Consider the following 18114-nt stretch of genomic DNA (forward strand, 5'->3'; position numbering starts at 1 on the left):
CAGGCAATGCAAGCTGAAACTCGGCCAAAAATTAAAATTGCAGTCTGTGCATGAATAAAACCTATTTTTCAACACAGAGAAACATATCTGAAGGTGTTAGAAGTGTTTTGCATGATTTTTGAAGTTAGAGCCTGAAATGTCAGAAAACGCCGTTTCAGCACATAACAAACTTGGTTCAGGCAATGCAAGCTGAAACTCGGCCCAAAATTAAAATTGCAGTCTGTGCATGAATAAAACCTATTTTTCAACACAGAGAAACATATCTGAAGGTGTTAGAAGTGTTTTGCATGATTTTTGAAGTTAGAGCCTGAAATGTCAGAAAACAGCGTTTCAGCACTTAACAAACTTGGTTCTGGCAATGCAAGCTGAAACTCGGTCCAAAATTAAAATTGCAGTCTGTGCATGAATAAAACCTATTTTGCAACACAGAGAAACAAATCTGAAGGTGTTAGAAGTGTTTTGCATGATTTTTGAAGTTAGAGCCTGAAATGTCAGAAAAAGGCTTTTCAGCACATAACAAACTTGGTTCTGGCAATGCAAGCTGAAACTCGGTCCAAAATTAAAATTGCAGTCTGTGCATGAATAAAACCTATTTTGCAACACAGAGAAACATATCTGAAGGTGTTAGAAGTGTTTTGCATGATTTTTGAAGTTAGAGCCTGAAATGTCAGAAAACGGCGTTTCAGCACATAACAAACTCGGTTCAGGCAATGCAAGCTGAAACTCGGCCAAAAATTAAAATTGCAGTCTGTGCATGAATAAAACCTATTTTGCAACACAGAGAAACATATCTGAAGGTGTTAGAAGTGTTTTGCATGATTTTTGAAGTTAGAGCCTGAAATGTCAGAAAACAGCGTTTCAGCACATAACAAACTTGGTTCTGGTAATGCAAGCTGAAACTCGGCCAAAAATTAAAATTGCAGTCTGTGCATGAATAAAACCTATTTTTCAACACAGAGAAACATATCTGAAGGTGTTAGAAGTGTTTTGCATGATTTTTGAAGTTAGAGCCTGAAATGTCAGAAAACAGCGTTTCAGCACATAACAAACTTGGTTCTGGTAATGCAAGCTGAAACTCGGCCAAAAATTTAAATTGCAGTCTGTGCATGAATAAAACCTATTTTGCAACACAGAGAAACATATCTGAAGGTGTTAGAAGTGTTTTGCATGATTTTTGAAGTTAGAGCCTGAAATGTCAGAAAACGGCGTTTCAGCACATAACAAACTCGGTTCAGGCAATGCAAGCTGAAACTCGGTCCAAAATTAAAATTGCAGTCTGTGCATGAATAAAACCTATTTTTCAACACAGAGAAACATATCTGAAGGTGTTAGAAGTGTTTTGCATGATTTTTGAAGTTAGAGCCTGAAATGTCAGAAAACGGCGTTTCAGCACATAACAAACTCGGTTCAGGCAATGCAAGCTGAAACTCGGCCAAAAATTAAAATTGCAGTCTGTGCATGAATAAAACCTATTTTTCAACACAAAGAAACATATCTGAAGGTGTTAGAAGTGTTTTGCATGATTTTTGAAGTTAGAGCCTGAAATGTCAGAAAACGGCGTTTCAGCACATAACAAACTCGGTTCAGGCAATGCAAGCTGAAACTCGGCCCAAAATTAAAATTGCAGTCTGTGCATGAATAAAACCTATTTTGCAACACAGAGAAACATATCTAAAGGTGTTAGAAGTGTTTTGCATGATTTTTGAAGTTAGAGCCTGAAATGTCAGAAAACGCCGTTTCAGCACATAACAAACTTGGTTCAGGCAATGCAAGCTGAAACTCGGCCCAAAATTAAAATTGCAGTCTGTGCATGAATAAAACCTATTTTACAACACAGAGAAACATATCTGAAGGTGTTAGAAGTGTTTTGCATGATTTTTGAAGTTAGAGCCTAAAATGTCAGAAAACGCCGTTTCAGCACATAACAAACTTGGTTCAGGCAATGCAAGCTGAAACTCGGCCAAAAATTAAAATTGCAGTCTGTGCATGAATAAAACCTATTTTTCAACACAGAGAAACATATCTGAAGGTGTTAGAAGTGTTTTGCATGATTTTTGAAGTTAGAGCCTGAAATGTCAGAAAACAGCGTTTCAGCACTTAACAAACTTGGTTCTGGCAATGCAAGCTGAAACTCGGTCCAAAATTAAAATTGCAGTCTGTGCATGAATAAAACCTATTTTGCAACACAGAGAAACAAATCTGAAGGTGTTAGAAGTGTTTTGCATGATTTTTGAAGTTAGAGCCTGAAATGTCAGAAAAAGGCTTTTCAGCACATAACAAACTTGGTTCTGGCAATGCAAGCTGAAACTCGGCCCAAAATTAAAATTGCAGTCTGTGCATGAATAAAACCTATTTTTCAACACAGAGAAACATATCTGAAGGTGTTAGAAGTGTTTTGCATGATTTTTGAAGTTAGAGCCTGAAATGTCAGAAAACAGCGTTTCAGCACTTAACAAACTTGGTTCTGGCAATGCAAGCTGAAACTCGGTCCAAAATTAAAATTGCAGTCTGTGCATGAATAAAACCTATTTTGCAACACAGAGAAACAAATCTGAAGGTGTTAGAAGTGTTTTGCATGATTTTTGAAGTTAGAGCCTGAAATGTCAGAAAACGGCGTTTCAGCACATAACAAACTCGGTTCAGGCAATGCAAGCTGAAACTCGGCCAAAAATTAAAATTGCAGTCTGTGCATGAACAAAACCTATTTTTCAACACAGAGAAACATATCTGAAGGTGTTAGAAGTGTTTTGCATGATTTTTGAAGTTAGAGCCTGAAATGTCAGAAAACAGCATTTCAGCACATAACAAACTTGGTTCTGGTAATGCAAGCTGAAACTCGGCCAAAAATTAAAATTGCAGTCTGTGCATGAATAAAACCTATTTTGCAACACAGAGAAACATATCTGAAGGTGTTAGAAGTGTTTTGCATGATTTTTGAAGTTAGAGCCTGAAATGTCAGAAAACGGCGTTTCAGCACATAACAAACTCGGTTCAGGCAATGCAAGCTGAAACTCGGCCAAAAATTAAAATTGCAGTCTGTGCATGAATAAAACCTATTTTTCAACACAGAGAAACATATCTGAAGGTGTTAGAAGTGTTTTGCATGATTTTTGAAGTTAGAGCCTGAAATGTCAGAAAACGCCGTTTCAGCACATAACAAACTTGGTTCAGGCAATGCAAGCTGAAACTCGGCCCAAAATTAAAATTGCAGTCTGTGCATGAATAAAACCTATTTTTCAACACAGAGAAACATATCTGAAGGTGTTAGAAGTGTTTTGCATGATTTTTGAAGTTAGAGCCTGAAATGTCAGAAAACAGCGTTTCAGCACTTAACAAACTTGGTTCTGGCAATGCAAGCTGAAACTCGGTCCAAAATTAAAATTGCAGTCTGTGCATGAATAAAACCTATTTTGCAACACAGAGAAACAAATCTGAAGGTGTTAGAAGTGTTTTGCATGATTTTTGAAGTTAGAGCCTGAAATGTCAGAAAAAGGCTTTTCAGCACATAACAAACTTGGTTCTGGCAATGCAAGCTGAAACTCGGTCCAAAATTAAAATTGCAGTCTGTGCATGAATAAAACCTATTTTGCAACACAGAGAAACATATCTGAAGGTGTTAGAAGTGTTTTGCATGATTTTTGAAGTTAGAGCCTGAAATGTCAGAAAACGGCGTTTCAGCACATAACAAACTCGGTTCAGGCAATGCAAGCTGAAACTCGGCCAAAAATTAAAATTGCAGTCTGTGCATGAATAAAACCTATTTTGCAACACAGAGAAACATATCTGAAGGTGTTAGAAGTGTTTTGCATGATTTTTGAAGTTAGAGCCTGAAATGTCAGAAAACAGCGTTTCAGCACATAACAAACTTGGTTCTGGTAATGCAAGCTGAAACTCGGCCAAAAATTAAAATTGCAGTCTGTGCATGAATAAAACCTATTTTGCAACACAGAGAAACATATCTGAAGGTGTTAGAAGTGTTTTGCATGATTTTTGAAGTTAGAGCCTGAAATGTCAGAAAACGACGTTTTAGCACATAACAAACTTGGTTCAGGCAATTCAAGCTGAAACTCGGCCAAAAATTTAAATTGCAGTCTGTGCATGAATAAAACCTATTTTGCAACACAGAGAAACATATCTGAAGGTGTTAGAAGTGTTTTGCATGATTTTTGAAGTTAGAGCCTGAAATGTCAGAAAACAGCGTTTCAGCACATAACAAACTTGGTTCTGGTAATGCAAGCTGAAACTCGGCCAAAAATTAAAATTGCAGTCTGTGCATGAATAAAACCTATTTTGCAACACAGAGAAACATATCTGAAGGTGTTAGAAGTGTTTTGCATGATTTTTGAAGTTAGAGCCTGAAATGTCAGAAAACGGCGTTTCAGCACATAACAAACTCGGTTCAGGCAATGCAAGCTGAAACTCGGCCAAAAATTAAAATTGCAGTCTGTGCATGAATAAAACCTATTTTTCAACACAGAGAAACATATCTGAAGGTGTTAGAAGTGTTTTGCATGATTTTTGAAGTTAGAGCCTGAAATGTCAGAAAACGGCGTTTCAGCACATAACAAACTCGGTTCAGGCAATGCAAGCTGAAACTCGGCCAAAAATTAAAATTTGTAGTCTGTGCATGAATAAAACCTATTTTTCAACACAGAGAAACATATCTGAAGGTGTTAGAAGTGTTTTGCATGATTTTTGAAGTTAGAGCCTGAAATGTCAGAAAACAGCGTTTCAGCACATAACAAACTTGGTTCTGGTAATGCAAGCTGAAACTCGGCCAAAAATTAAAATTGCAGTCTGTGCATGAATAAAACCTATTTTGCAACACAGAGAAACATATCTGAAGGTGTTAGAAGTGTTTTGCATGATTTTTGAAGTTAGAGCCTGAAATGTCAGAAAACGGCGTTTCAGCACATAACAAACTCGGTTCAGGCAATGCAAGCTGAAACTCGGCCAAAAATTAAAATTGCAGTCTGTGCATGAATAAAACCTATTTTTCAACACAGAGAAACATATCTGAAGGTGTTAGAAGTGTTTTGCATGATTTTTGAAGTTAGAGCCTGAAATGTCAGAAAACGCCGTTTCAGCACATAACAAACTTGGTTCAGGCAATGCAAGCTGAAACTCGGCCCAAAATTAAAATTGCAGTCTGTGCATGAATAAAACCTATTTTTCAACACAGAGAAACATATCTGAAGGTGTTAGAAGTGTTTTGCATGATTTTTGAAGTTAGAGCCTGAAATGTCAGAAAACAGCGTTTCAGCACTTAACAAACTTGGTTCTGGCAATGCAAGCTGAAACTCGGTCCAAAATTAAAATTGCAGTCTGTGCATGAATAAAACCTATTTTGCAACACAGAGAAACAAATCTGAAGGTGTTAGAAGTGTTTTGCATGATTTTTGAAGTTAGAGCCTGAAATGTCAGAAAAAGGCTTTTCAGCACATAACAAACTTGGTTCTGGCAATGCAAGCTGAAACTCGGTCCAAAATTAAAATTGCAGTCTGTGCATGAATAAAACCTATTTTGCAACACAGAGAAACATATCTGAAGGTGTTAGAAGTGTTTTGCATGATTTTTGAAGTTAGAGCCTGAAATGTCAGAAAACGGCGTTTCAGCACATAACAAACTCGGTTCAGGCAATGCAAGCTGAAACTCGGCCAAAAATTAAAATTGCAGTCTGTGCATGAATAAAACCTATTTTGCAACACAGAGAAACATATCTGAAGGTGTTAGAAGTGTTTTGCATGATTTTTGAAGTTAGAGCCTGAAATGTCAGAAAACAGCGTTTCAGCACATAACAAACTTGGTTCTGGTAATGCAAGCTGAAACTCGGCCAAAAATTAAAATTGCAGTCTGTGCATGAATAAAACCTATTTTTCAACACAGAGAAACATATCTGAAGGTGTTAGAAGTGTTTTGCATGATTTTTGAAGTTAGAGCCTGAAATGTCAGAAAACAGCGTTTCAGCACATAACAAACTTGGTTCTGGTAATGCAAGCTGAAACTCGGCCAAAAATTTAAATTGCAGTCTGTGCATGAATAAAACCTATTTTGCAACACAGAGAAACATATCTGAAGGTGTTAGAAGTGTTTTGCATGATTTTTGAAGTTAGAGCCTGAAATGTCAGAAAACGGCGTTTCAGCACATAACAAACTCGGTTCAGGCAATGCAAGCTGAAACTCGGTCCAAAATTAAAATTGCAGTCTGTGCATGAATAAAACCTATTTTTCAACACAGAGAAACATATCTGAAGGTGTTAGAAGTGTTTTGCATGATTTTTGAAGTTAGAGCCTGAAATGTCAGAAAACGGCGTTTCAGCACATAACAAACTCGGTTCAGGCAATGCAAGCTGAAACTCGGCCAAAAATTAAAATTGCAGTCTGTGCATGAATAAAACCTATTTTTCAACACAAAGAAACATATCTGAAGGTGTTAGAAGTGTTTTGCATGATTTTTGAAGTTAGAGCCTGAAATGTCAGAAAACGGCGTTTCAGCACATAACAAACTCGGTTCAGGCAATGCAAGCTGAAACTCGGCCCAAAATTAAAATTGCAGTCTGTGCATGAATAAAACCTATTTTGCAACACAGAGAAACATATCTAAAGGTGTTAGAAGTGTTTTGCATGATTTTTGAAGTTAGAGCCTGAAATGTCAGAAAACGCCGTTTCAGCACATAACAAACTTGGTTCAGGCAATGCAAGCTGAAACTCGGCCCAAAATTAAAATTGCAGTCTGTGCATGAATAAAACCTATTTTACAACACAGAGAAACATATCTGAAGGTGTTAGAAGTGTTTTGCATGATTTTTGAAGTTAGAGCCTAAAATGTCAGAAAACGCCGTTTCAGCACATAACAAACTTGGTTCAGGCAATGCAAGCTGAAACTCGGCCAAAAATTAAAATTGCAGTCTGTGCATGAATAAAACCTATTTTTCAACACAGAGAAACATATCTGAAGGTGTTAGAAGTGTTTTGCATGATTTTTGAAGTTAGAGCCTGAAATGTCAGAAAACAGCGTTTCAGCACTTAACAAACTTGGTTCTGGCAATGCAAGCTGAAACTCGGTCCAAAATTAAAATTGCAGTCTGTGCATGAATAAAACCTATTTTGCAACACAGAGAAACAAATCTGAAGGTGTTAGAAGTGTTTTGCATGATTTTTGAAGTTAGAGCCTGAAATGTCAGAAAAAGGCTTTTCAGCACATAACAAACTTGGTTCTGGCAATGCAAGCTGAAACTCGGCCCAAAATTAAAATTGCAGTCTGTGCATGAATAAAACCTATTTTTCAACACAGAGAAACATATCTGAAGGTGTTAGAAGTGTTTTGCATGATTTTTGAAGTTAGAGCCTGAAATGTCAGAAAACAGCGTTTCAGCACTTAACAAACTTGGTTCTGGCAATGCAAGCTGAAACTCGGTCCAAAATTAAAATTGCAGTCTGTGCATGAATAAAACCTATTTTGCAACACAGAGAAACAAATCTGAAGGTGTTAGAAGTGTTTTGCATGATTTTTGAAGTTAGAGCCTGAAATGTCAGAAAACGGCGTTTCAGCACATAACAAACTCGGTTCAGGCAATGCAAGCTGAAACTCGGCCAAAAATTAAAATTGCAGTCTGTGCATGAACAAAACCTATTTTTCAACACAGAGAAACATATCTGAAGGTGTTAGAAGTGTTTTGCATGATTTTTGAAGTTAGAGCCTGAAATGTCAGAAAACAGCATTTCAGCACATAACAAACTTGGTTCTGGTAATGCAAGCTGAAACTCGGCCAAAAATTAAAATTGCAGTCTGTGCATGAATAAAACCTATTTTGCAACACAGAGAAACATATCTGAAGGTGTTAGAAGTGTTTTGCATGATTTTTGAAGTTAGAGCCTGAAATGTCAGAAAACGGCGTTTCAGCACATAACAAACTCGGTTCAGGCAATGCAAGCTGAAACTCGGCCAAAAATTAAAATTGCAGTCTGTGCATGAATAAAACCTATTTTTCAACACAGAGAAACATATCTGAAGGTGTTAGAAGTGTTTTGCATGATTTTTGAAGTTAGAGCCTGAAATGTCAGAAAACGCCGTTTCAGCACATAACAAACTTGGTTCAGGCAATGCAAGCTGAAACTCGGCCCAAAATTAAAATTGCAGTCTGTGCATGAATAAAACCTATTTTTCAACACAGAGAAACATATCTGAAGGTGTTAGAAGTGTTTTGCATGATTTTTGAAGTTAGAGCCTGAAATGTCAGAAAACAGCGTTTCAGCACTTAACAAACTTGGTTCTGGCAATGCAAGCTGAAACTCGGTCCAAAATTAAAATTGCAGTCTGTGCATGAATAAAACCTATTTTGCAACACAGAGAAACAAATCTGAAGGTGTTAGAAGTGTTTTGCATGATTTTTGAAGTTAGAGCCTGAAATGTCAGAAAAAGGCTTTTCAGCACATAACAAACTTGGTTCTGGCAATGCAAGCTGAAACTCGGTCCAAAATTAAAATTGCAGTCTGTGCATGAATAAAACCTATTTTGCAACACAGAGAAACATATCTGAAGGTGTTAGAAGTGTTTTGCATGATTTTTGAAGTTAGAGCCTGAAATGTCAGAAAACGGCGTTTCAGCACATAACAAACTCGGTTCAGGCAATGCAAGCTGAAACTCGGCCAAAAATTAAAATTGCAGTCTGTGCATGAATAAAACCTATTTTGCAACACAGAGAAACATATCTGAAGGTGTTAGAAGTGTTTTGCATGATTTTTGAAGTTAGAGCCTGAAATGTCAGAAAACAGCGTTTCAGCACATAACAAACTTGGTTCTGGTAATGCAAGCTGAAACTCGGCCAAAAATTAAAATTGCAGTCTGTGCATGAATAAAACCTATTTTGCAACACAGAGAAACATATCTGAAGGTGTTAGAAGTGTTTTGCATGATTTTTGAAGTTAGAGCCTGAAATGTCAGAAAACGACGTTTTAGCACATAACAAACTTGGTTCAGGCAATTCAAGCTGAAACTCGGCCAAAAATTTAAATTGCAGTCTGTGCATGAATAAAACCTATTTTGCAACACAGAGAAACATATCTGAAGGTGTTAGAAGTGTTTTGCATGATTTTTGAAGTTAGAGCCTGAAATGTCAGAAAACAGCGTTTCAGCACATAACAAACTTGGTTCTGGTAATGCAAGCTGAAACTCGGCCAAAAATTAAAATTGCAGTCTGTGCATGAATAAAACCTATTTTGCAACACAGAGAAACATATCTGAAGGTGTTAGAAGTGTTTTGCATGATTTTTGAAGTTAGAGCCTGAAATGTCAGAAAACGGCGTTTCAGCACATAACAAACTCGGTTCAGGCAATGCAAGCTGAAACTCGGCCAAAAATTAAAATTGCAGTCTGTGCATGAATAAAACCTATTTTTCAACACAGAGAAACATATCTGAAGGTGTTAGAAGTGTTTTGCATGATTTTTGAAGTTAGAGCCTGAAATGTCAGAAAACGGCGTTTCAGCACATAACAAACTCGGTTCAGGCAATGCAAGCTGAAACTCGGCCAAAAATTAAAATTTGTAGTCTGTGCATGAATAAAACCTATTTTTCAACACAGAGAAACATATCTGAAGGTGTTAGAAGTGTTTTGCATGATTTTTGAAGTTAGAGCCTGAAATGTCAGAAAACAGCGTTTCAGCACATAACAAACTTGGTTCTGGTAATGCAAGCTGAAACTCGGCCAAAAATTAAAATTGCAGTCTGTGCATGAATAAAACCTATTTTGCAACACAGAGAAATATATCTGAAGGTGTTAGAAGTGTTTTGCATGATTTTTGAAGTTAGAGCCTGAAATGTCAGAAAAAGGCTTTTCAGCACATAACAAACTTGGTTCTGGCAATGCAAGCTGAAACTCGGTCCAAAATTAAAATTGCAGTCTGTGCATGAATAAAACCTATTTTGCAACACAGAGAAACATATCTGAAAGTGTTAGAAGTGTTTTGCATGATTTTTGAAGTTAGAGCCTGAAATGTCAGAAAACGGCGTTTCAGCACATAACAAACTCGGTTCAGGCAATGCAAGCTGAAACTCGGCCAAAAATTAAAATTGCAGTCTGTGCATGAATAAAACCTATTTTGCAACACAGAGAAACATATCTGAAGGTGTTAGAAGTGTTTTGCATGATTTTTTTAAGTTAGAGCCTGAAATGTCAGAAAACGGCGTTTCAGCACATAACAAACTCGGTTCAGGCAATGCAAGCTGAAACTCGGCCAAAAATTAAAATTGCAGTCTGTGCATGAATAAAACCTATTTTTCAACACAGAGAAACATATCTGAAGGTGTTAGAAGTGTTTTGCATGATTTTTGAAGTTAGAGCCTGAAATGTCAGAAAACGGCGTTTCAGCACATAACAAACTCGGTTCAGGCAATGCAAGCTGAAACTCGGCCAAAAATTAAAATTTGTAGTCTGTGCATGAGTAAAACCTATTTTTCAACACAGAGAAACATATCTGAAGGTGTTAGAAGTGTTTTGTGCATGATTTTTGAAGTTAGAGCCTGAAATGTCAGAAAACAGCGTTTCAGCACATAACAAACTTGGTTCTGGTAATGCAAGCTGAAACTCGGCCAAAAATTAAAATTGCAGTCTGTGCATGAATAAAACCTATTTTGCAACACAGAGAAATATATCTGAAGGTGTTAGAAGTGTTTTGCATGATTTTTGAAGTTAGAGCCTGAAATGTCAGAAAAAGGCTTTTCAGCACATAACAAACTTGGTTCTGGCAATGCAAGCTGAAACTCGGTCCAAAATTAAAATTGCAGTCTGTGCATGAATAAAACCTATTTTGCAACACAGAGAAACATATCTGAAGGTGTTAGAAGTGTTTTGCATGATTTTTGAAGTTAGAGCCTGAAATGTCAGAAAACGGCGTTTCAGCACATAACAAACTCGGTTCAGGCAATGCAAGCTGAAACTCGGCCAAAAATTAAAATTGCAGTCTGTGCATGAATAAAACCTATTTTGCAACACAGAGAAACATATCTGAAGGTGTTAGAAGTGTTTTGCATGATTTTTGAAGTTAGAGCCTGAAATGTCAGAAAACAGCGTTTCAGCACATAACAAACTTGGTTCTGGTAATGCAAGCTGAAACTCGGCCAAAAATTAAAATTGCAGTCTGTGCATGAATAAAACCTATTTTGCAACACAGAGAAACATATCTGAAGGTGTTAGAAGTGTTTTGCATGATTTTTGAAGTTAGAGCCTGAAATGTCAGAAAACGGCGTTTCAGCACATAACAAACTCGGTTCAGGCAATGCAAGCTGAAACTCGGCCAAAAATTAAAATTGCAGTCTGTGCATGAATAAAACCTATTTTTCAACACAGAGAAACATATCTGAAGGTGTTAGAAGTGTTTTGCATGATTTTTGAAGTTAGAGCCTGAAATGTCAGAAAACGGCGTTTCAGCACATAACAAACTCGGTTCAGGCAATGCAAGCTGAAACTCGGCCAAAAATTAAAATTGCAGTCTGTGCATGAATAAAACCTATTTTGCAACACAGAGAAACATATCTGAAGGTGTTAGAAGTGTTTTGCATGATTTTTTTAAGTTAGAGCCTGAAATGTCAGAAAACGGCGTTTCAGCACATAACAAACTTGGTTCTGGTAATGCAAGCTGAAACTCGGCCAAAAATTAAAATTGCAGTCTGTGCATGAATAAAACCTATTTTGCAACACAGAGAAACATATCTAAAGGTGTTAGAAGTGTTTTGCATGATTTTTGAAGTTAGAGCCTGAAATGTCAGAAAACGCCGTTTCAGCACATAACAAACTTGGTTCAGGCAATGCAAGCTGAAACTCGGCCCAAAATTAAAATTGCAGTCTGTGCATGAATAAAACCTATTTTTCAACACAGAGAAACATATCTGAAGGTGTTAGAAGTGTTTTGCATGATTTTTGAAGTTAGAGCCTGAAATGTCAGAAAACAGCGTTTCAGCACTTGACAAACTTGGTTCTGGCAATGCAAGCTGAAACTCGGTCCAAAATTAAAATTGCAGTCTGTGCATGAATAAAACCTATTTTGCAACACAGAGAAACAAATCTGAAGGTGTTAGAAGTGTTTTGCATGATTTTTGAAGTTAGAGCCTGAAATGTCAGAAAAAGGCTTTTCAGCACATAACAAACTTGGTTCTGGAAATGCAAGCTGAAACTCGGTCCAAAATTAAAATTGCAGTCTGTGCATGAATAAAACCTATTTTGCAACACAGAGAAACAAATCTGAAGGTGTTAGAAGTGTTTTGCATGATTTTTGAAGTTAGAGCCTGAAATGTCAGAAAAAGGCTTTTCAGCACATAACAAACTTGGTTCTGGAAATGCAAGCTGAAACTCGGTCCAAAATTAAAATTGCAGTCTGTGCATGAATAAAACCTATTTTGCAACACAGAGAAACATATCTGAAGGTGTTAGAAGTGTTTTGCATGATTTTTGAAGTTAGAGCCTGAAATGTCAGAAAACAGCGTTTCAGCGCATAACAAACTTGGTTCTGGTAATGCAAGCTGAAACTCGGCCAAAAATTAAAATTGCAGTCTGTGCATGAATAAAACCTATTTTGCAACACAGAGAAACATATCTGAAGGTGTTAGAAGTGTTTTGCATGATTTTTGAAGTTAGAGCCTGAAATGTCAGAAAAAGGCTTTTCAGCACATAACAAACTTGGTTCTGGAAATGCAAGCTGAAACTCGGTCCAAAATTAAAATTGCAGTCTGTGCATGAATAAAACCTATTTTGCAACACAGAGAAACATATCTGAAGGTGTTAGAAGTGTTTTGCATGATTTTTGAAGTTAGAGCCTGAAATGTCAGAAAACAGCGTTTCAGCGCATAACAAACTTGGTTCTGGTAATGCAAGCTGAAACTCGGCCAAAAATTAAAATTGCAGTCTGTGCATGAATAAAACCTATTTTGCAACACAGAGAAACATATCTGAAGGTGTTAGAAGTGTTTTGCATGATTTTTGAAGTTAGAGCCTGAAATGTCAGAAAACGGCGTTTCAGCACATAACAAACTCGGTTCAGGCAATGCAAGCTGAAACTCGGCCAAAAATTTAAATTGCAGTCTGTGCATGAATAAAACCTATTTTTCAACACAGAGAAACATATCTGAAGGTGTTAGAAGTGTTTTGCATGATTTTTGAAGTTAGAGCCTGAAATGTCAGAAAACAGCGTTTCAGCACATAACAAACTTGGTTCTCGTAATGCAAGCTGAAACTCGGCCAAAAATTAAAATTGCAGTCTGTGCATGAATAAAACCTATTTTTCAACACAGAGAAACATATCTGAAGGTGTTAGAAGTGTTTTGCATGATTTTTGAAGTTAGAGCCTGAAATGTCAGAAAACAGCGTTTCAGCACATAACAAACTTGGTTCTGGTAATGCAAGCTGAAACTCGGCCAAAAATTAAAATTGCAGTCTGTGCATGAATAAAACCTATTTTGCAACACAGAGAAACATATCTGAAGGTGTTAGAAGTGTTTTGCATGATTTTTGAAGTTAGAGCCTGAAATGTCAGAAAACGCCGTTTCAGCACATAACAAATTTGGTTCAGGCAATGCAAGCTGAAACTCGGCCCAAAATTAAAATTGCAGTCTGTGCATGAATAAAACCTATTTTTCAACACAGAGAAACATATCTGAAGGTGTTAGAAGTGTTTTGCATGATTTTTGAAGTTAGAGCCTGAAATGTCAGAAAAAGGCTTTTCAGCACATAACAAACTTGGTTCTGGCAATGCAAGCTGAAACTCGGTCCAAAATTAAAATTGCAGTCTGTGCATGAATAAAACCTATTTTTCAACACAGAGAAACATATCTGAAGGTGTTAGAAGTGTTTTGCATGATTTTTGAAGTTAGAGCCTGAAATGTCAGAAAACAGCGTTTCAGCACATAACAAACTTGGTTCTGGTAATGCAAGCTGAAACTCGGCCAAAAATTAAAATTGCAGTCTGTGCATGAATAAAACCTATTTTGCAACACAGAGAAACATATCTGAAGGTGTTAGAAGTGTTTTGCATGATTTTTGAAGTTAGAGCCTGAAATGTCAGAAAACGCCGTTTCAGCACATAACAAATTTGGTTCAGGCAATGCAAGCTGAAACTCGGCCCAAAATTAAAATTGCAGTCTGTGCATGAATAAAACCTATTTTTCAACACAGAGAAACATATCTGAAGGTGTTAGAAGTGTTTTGCATGATTTTTGAAGTTAGAGCCTGAAATGTCAGAAAAAGGCTTTTCAGCACATAACAAACTTGGTTCTGGCAATGCAAGCTGAAACTCGGTCCAAAATTAAAATTGCAGTCTGTGCATGAATAAAACCTATTTTGCAACACAGAGAAACATATCTGAAGGTGTTAGAAGTGTTTTGCATGATTTTTGAAGTTAGAGCCTGAAATGTCAGAAAACGCCGTTTCAGCACTTAACAAACTTGGTTCTAGCAATGCAAGCTGAAACTCGGTCCAAAATTAAAATTGCAGTCTGTGCATGAATAAAACCTATTTTGCAACACAGAGAAACAAATCTGAAGGTGTTAGAAGTGTTTTGCATGATTTTTGAAGTTAGAGCCTGAAATGTCAGAAAAAGGCTTTTCAGCACATAACAAACTTGGTTCTGGCAATGCAAGCTGAAACTCGGTCCAAAATTAAAATTGCAGTCTGTGCATGAATAAAACCTATTTTGCAACACAGAGAAACATATCTGAAGGTGTTAGAAGTGTTTTGCATGATTTTTGAAGTTAGAGCCTGAAATGTCAGAAAACGGCTTTTCAGCACATAACAAACTCGGTTCAGGCAATGCAAGCTGAAACTCGGCCAAAAATTAAAATTGCAGTCTGTGCATGAATAAAACCTATTTTGCAACACAGAGAAACATATCTGAAGGTGTTAGAAGTGTTTTGCATGATTTTTGAAGTTAGAGCCTGAAATGTCAGAAAACGACGTTTTAGCACATAACAAACTTGGTTCAGGCAATGCAAGCTGAAACTCGGCCAAAAATTAAAATTGCAGTCTGTGCATGAATAAAACCTATTTTGCAACACAGAGAAACATATCTGAAGGTGTTAGAAGTGTTTTGCATGATTTTTGAAGTTAGAGCCTGAAATGTCAGAAAACAGCGTTTCAGCACATAACAAACTTGGTTCTGGTAATGCAAGCTGAAACTCGGCCAAAAATTAAAATTGCAGTCTGTGCATGAATAAAACCTATTTTGCAACACAGAGAAACATATCTGAAGGTGTTAGAAGTGTTTTGCATGATTTTTGAAGTTAGAGCCTGAAATGTCAGAAAACGGCGTTTCAGCACATAACAAACTCGGTTCAGGCAATGCAAGCTGAAACTCGGCCAAAAATTAAAATTGCAGTCTGTGCATGAATAAAACCTATTTTTCAACACAGAGAAACATATCTGAAGGTGTTAGAAGTGTTTTGCATGATTTTTGAAGTTAGAGCCTGAAATGTCAGAAAACGGCGTTTCAGCACATAACAAACTCGGTTCAGGCAATGCAAGCTGAAACTCGGCCAAAAATTAAAATTGCAGTCTGTGCATGAATAAAACCTATTTTTCAACACAGAGAAACATATCTGAAGGTGTTAGAAGTGTTTTGCATGATTTTTGAAGTTAGAGCCTGAAATGTCAGAAAACAGCGTTTCAGCACATAACAAACTTGGTTCTGGTAATGCAAGCTGAAACTCGGCCAAAAATTAAAATTGCAGTCTGTGCATGAATAAAACCTATTTTGCAACACAGAGAAATATATCTGAAGGTGTTAGAAGTGTTTTGCATGATTTTTGAAGTTAGAGCCTGAAATGTCAGAAAAAGGCTTTTCAGCACATAACAAACTTGGTTCTGGCAATGCAAGCTGAAACTCGGTCCAAAATTAAAATTGCAGTCTGTGCATGAATAAAACCTATTTTGCAACACAGAGAAACATATCTGAAGGTGTTAGAAGTGTTTTGCATGATTTTTGAAGTTAGAGCCTGAAATGTCAGAAAACGGCGTTTCAGCACATAACAAACTCGGTTCAGGCAATGCAAGCTGAAACTCGGCCAAAAATTAAAATTGCAGTCTGTGCATGAATAAAACCTATTTTGCAACACAGAGAAACATATCTGAAGGTGTTAGAAGTGTTTTGCATGATTTTTTTAAGTTAGAGCCTGAAATGTCAGAAAACGCCGTTTCAGCACATAACAAACTCGGTTCTGGTAATGCAAGCTGAAACTCGGCCAAAAATTAAAATTGCAGTCTGTGCATGAATAAAACCTATTTTTCAACACAGAGAAACATATCTGAAGGTGTTAGAAGTGTTTTGCATGATTTTTGAAGTTAGAGCCTGAAATGTCAGAAAACAGCGTTTCAGCACATAACAAACTTGGTTCTGGTAATGCAAGCTGAAACTCGGCCAAAAATTAAAATTGCAGTCTGTGCATGAATAAAACCTATTTTGCAACACAGAGAAATATATCTGAAGGTGTTAGAAGTGTTTTGCATGATTTTTGAAGTTAGAGCCTGAAATGTCAGAAAAAGGCTTTTCAGCACATAACAAACTTGGTTCTGGCAATGCAAGCTGAAACTCGGTCCAAAATTAAAATTGCAGTCTGTGCATGAATAAAACCTATTTTGCAACACAGAGAAACATATCTGAAGGTGTTAGAAGTGTTTTGCATGATTTTTGAAGTTAGAGCCTGAAATGTCAGAAAACGGCGTTTCAGCACATAACAAACTCGGTTCAGGCAATGCAAGCTGAAACTCGGCCAAAAATTAAAATTGCAGTCTGTGCATGAATAAAACCTATTTTGCAACACAGAGAAACATATCTGAAGGTGTTAGAAGTGTTTTGCATGATTTTTTTAAGTTAGAGCCTGAAATGTCAGAAAACGCCGTTTCAGCACATAACAAACTTGGTTCTGGTAATGCAAGCTGAAACTCGGCCAAAAATTAAAATTGCAGTCTGTGCATGAATAAAACCTATTTTTCAACACAGAGAAACATATCTGAAGGTGTTAGAAGTGTTTTGCATGATTTTTGAAGTTAGAGCCTGAAATGTCAGAAAACAGCGTTTCAGCACTTAACAAACTTGGTTCTAGCAATGCAAGCTGAAACTCGGTCCAAAATTAAAATTGCAGTCTGTGCATGAATAAAACCTATTTTGCAACACAGAGAAACAAATCTGAAGGTGTTAGAAGTGTTTTGCATGATTTTTGAAGTTAGAGCCTGAAATGTCAGAAAAAGGCTTTTCAGCACATAACAAACTTGGTTCTGGCAATGCAAGCTGAAACTCGGTCCAAAATTAAAATTGCAGTCTGTGCATGAATAAAACCTATTTTGCAACACAGAGAAACATATCTGAAGGTGTTAGAAGTGTTTTGCATGATTTTTGAAGTTAGAGCCTGAAATGTCAGAAAACGGCTTTTCAGCACATAACAAACTCGGTTCAGGCAATGCAAGCTGAAACTCGGCCAAAAATTAAAATTGCAGTCTGTGCATGAATAAAACCTATTTTGCAACACAGAGAAACATATCTGAAGGTGTTAGAAGTGTTTTGCATGATTTTTGAAGTTAGAGCCTGAAATGTCAGAAAACGACGTTTTAGCACATAACAAACTTGGTTCAGGCAATGCAAGCTGAAACTCGGCCAAAAATTAAAATTGCAGTCTGTGCATGAATAAAACCTATTTTGCAACACAGAGAAACATATCTGAAGGTGTTAGAAGTGTTTTGCATGATTTTTGAAGTTAGAGCCTGAAATGTCAGAAAACAGCGTTTCAGCACATAACAAACTTGGTTCTGGTAATGCAAGCTGAAACTCGGCCAAAAATTAAAATTGCAGTCTGTGCATGAATAAAACCTATTTTGCAACACAGAGAAACATATCTGAAGGTGTTAGAAGTGTTTTGCATGATTTTTGAAGTTAGAGCCTGAAATGTCAGAAAACGACGTTTTAGCACATAACAAACTTGGTTCAGGCAATGCAAGCTGAAACTCGGCCAAAAATTTAAATTGCAGTCTGTGCATGAATAAAACCTATTTTGCAACACAGAGAAACATATCTGAAGGTGTTAGAAGTGTTTTGCATGATTTTTGAAGTTAGAGCCTGAAATGTCAGAAAACGCCGT

This window comes from Garra rufa, unplaced genomic scaffold (assembly GCF_049309525.1).
Source record: "Garra rufa unplaced genomic scaffold, GarRuf1.0 hap1_unplaced_001, whole genome shotgun sequence".
Classification (NCBI taxonomy): Eukaryota; Metazoa; Chordata; class Actinopteri; order Cypriniformes; family Cyprinidae; genus Garra; species Garra rufa.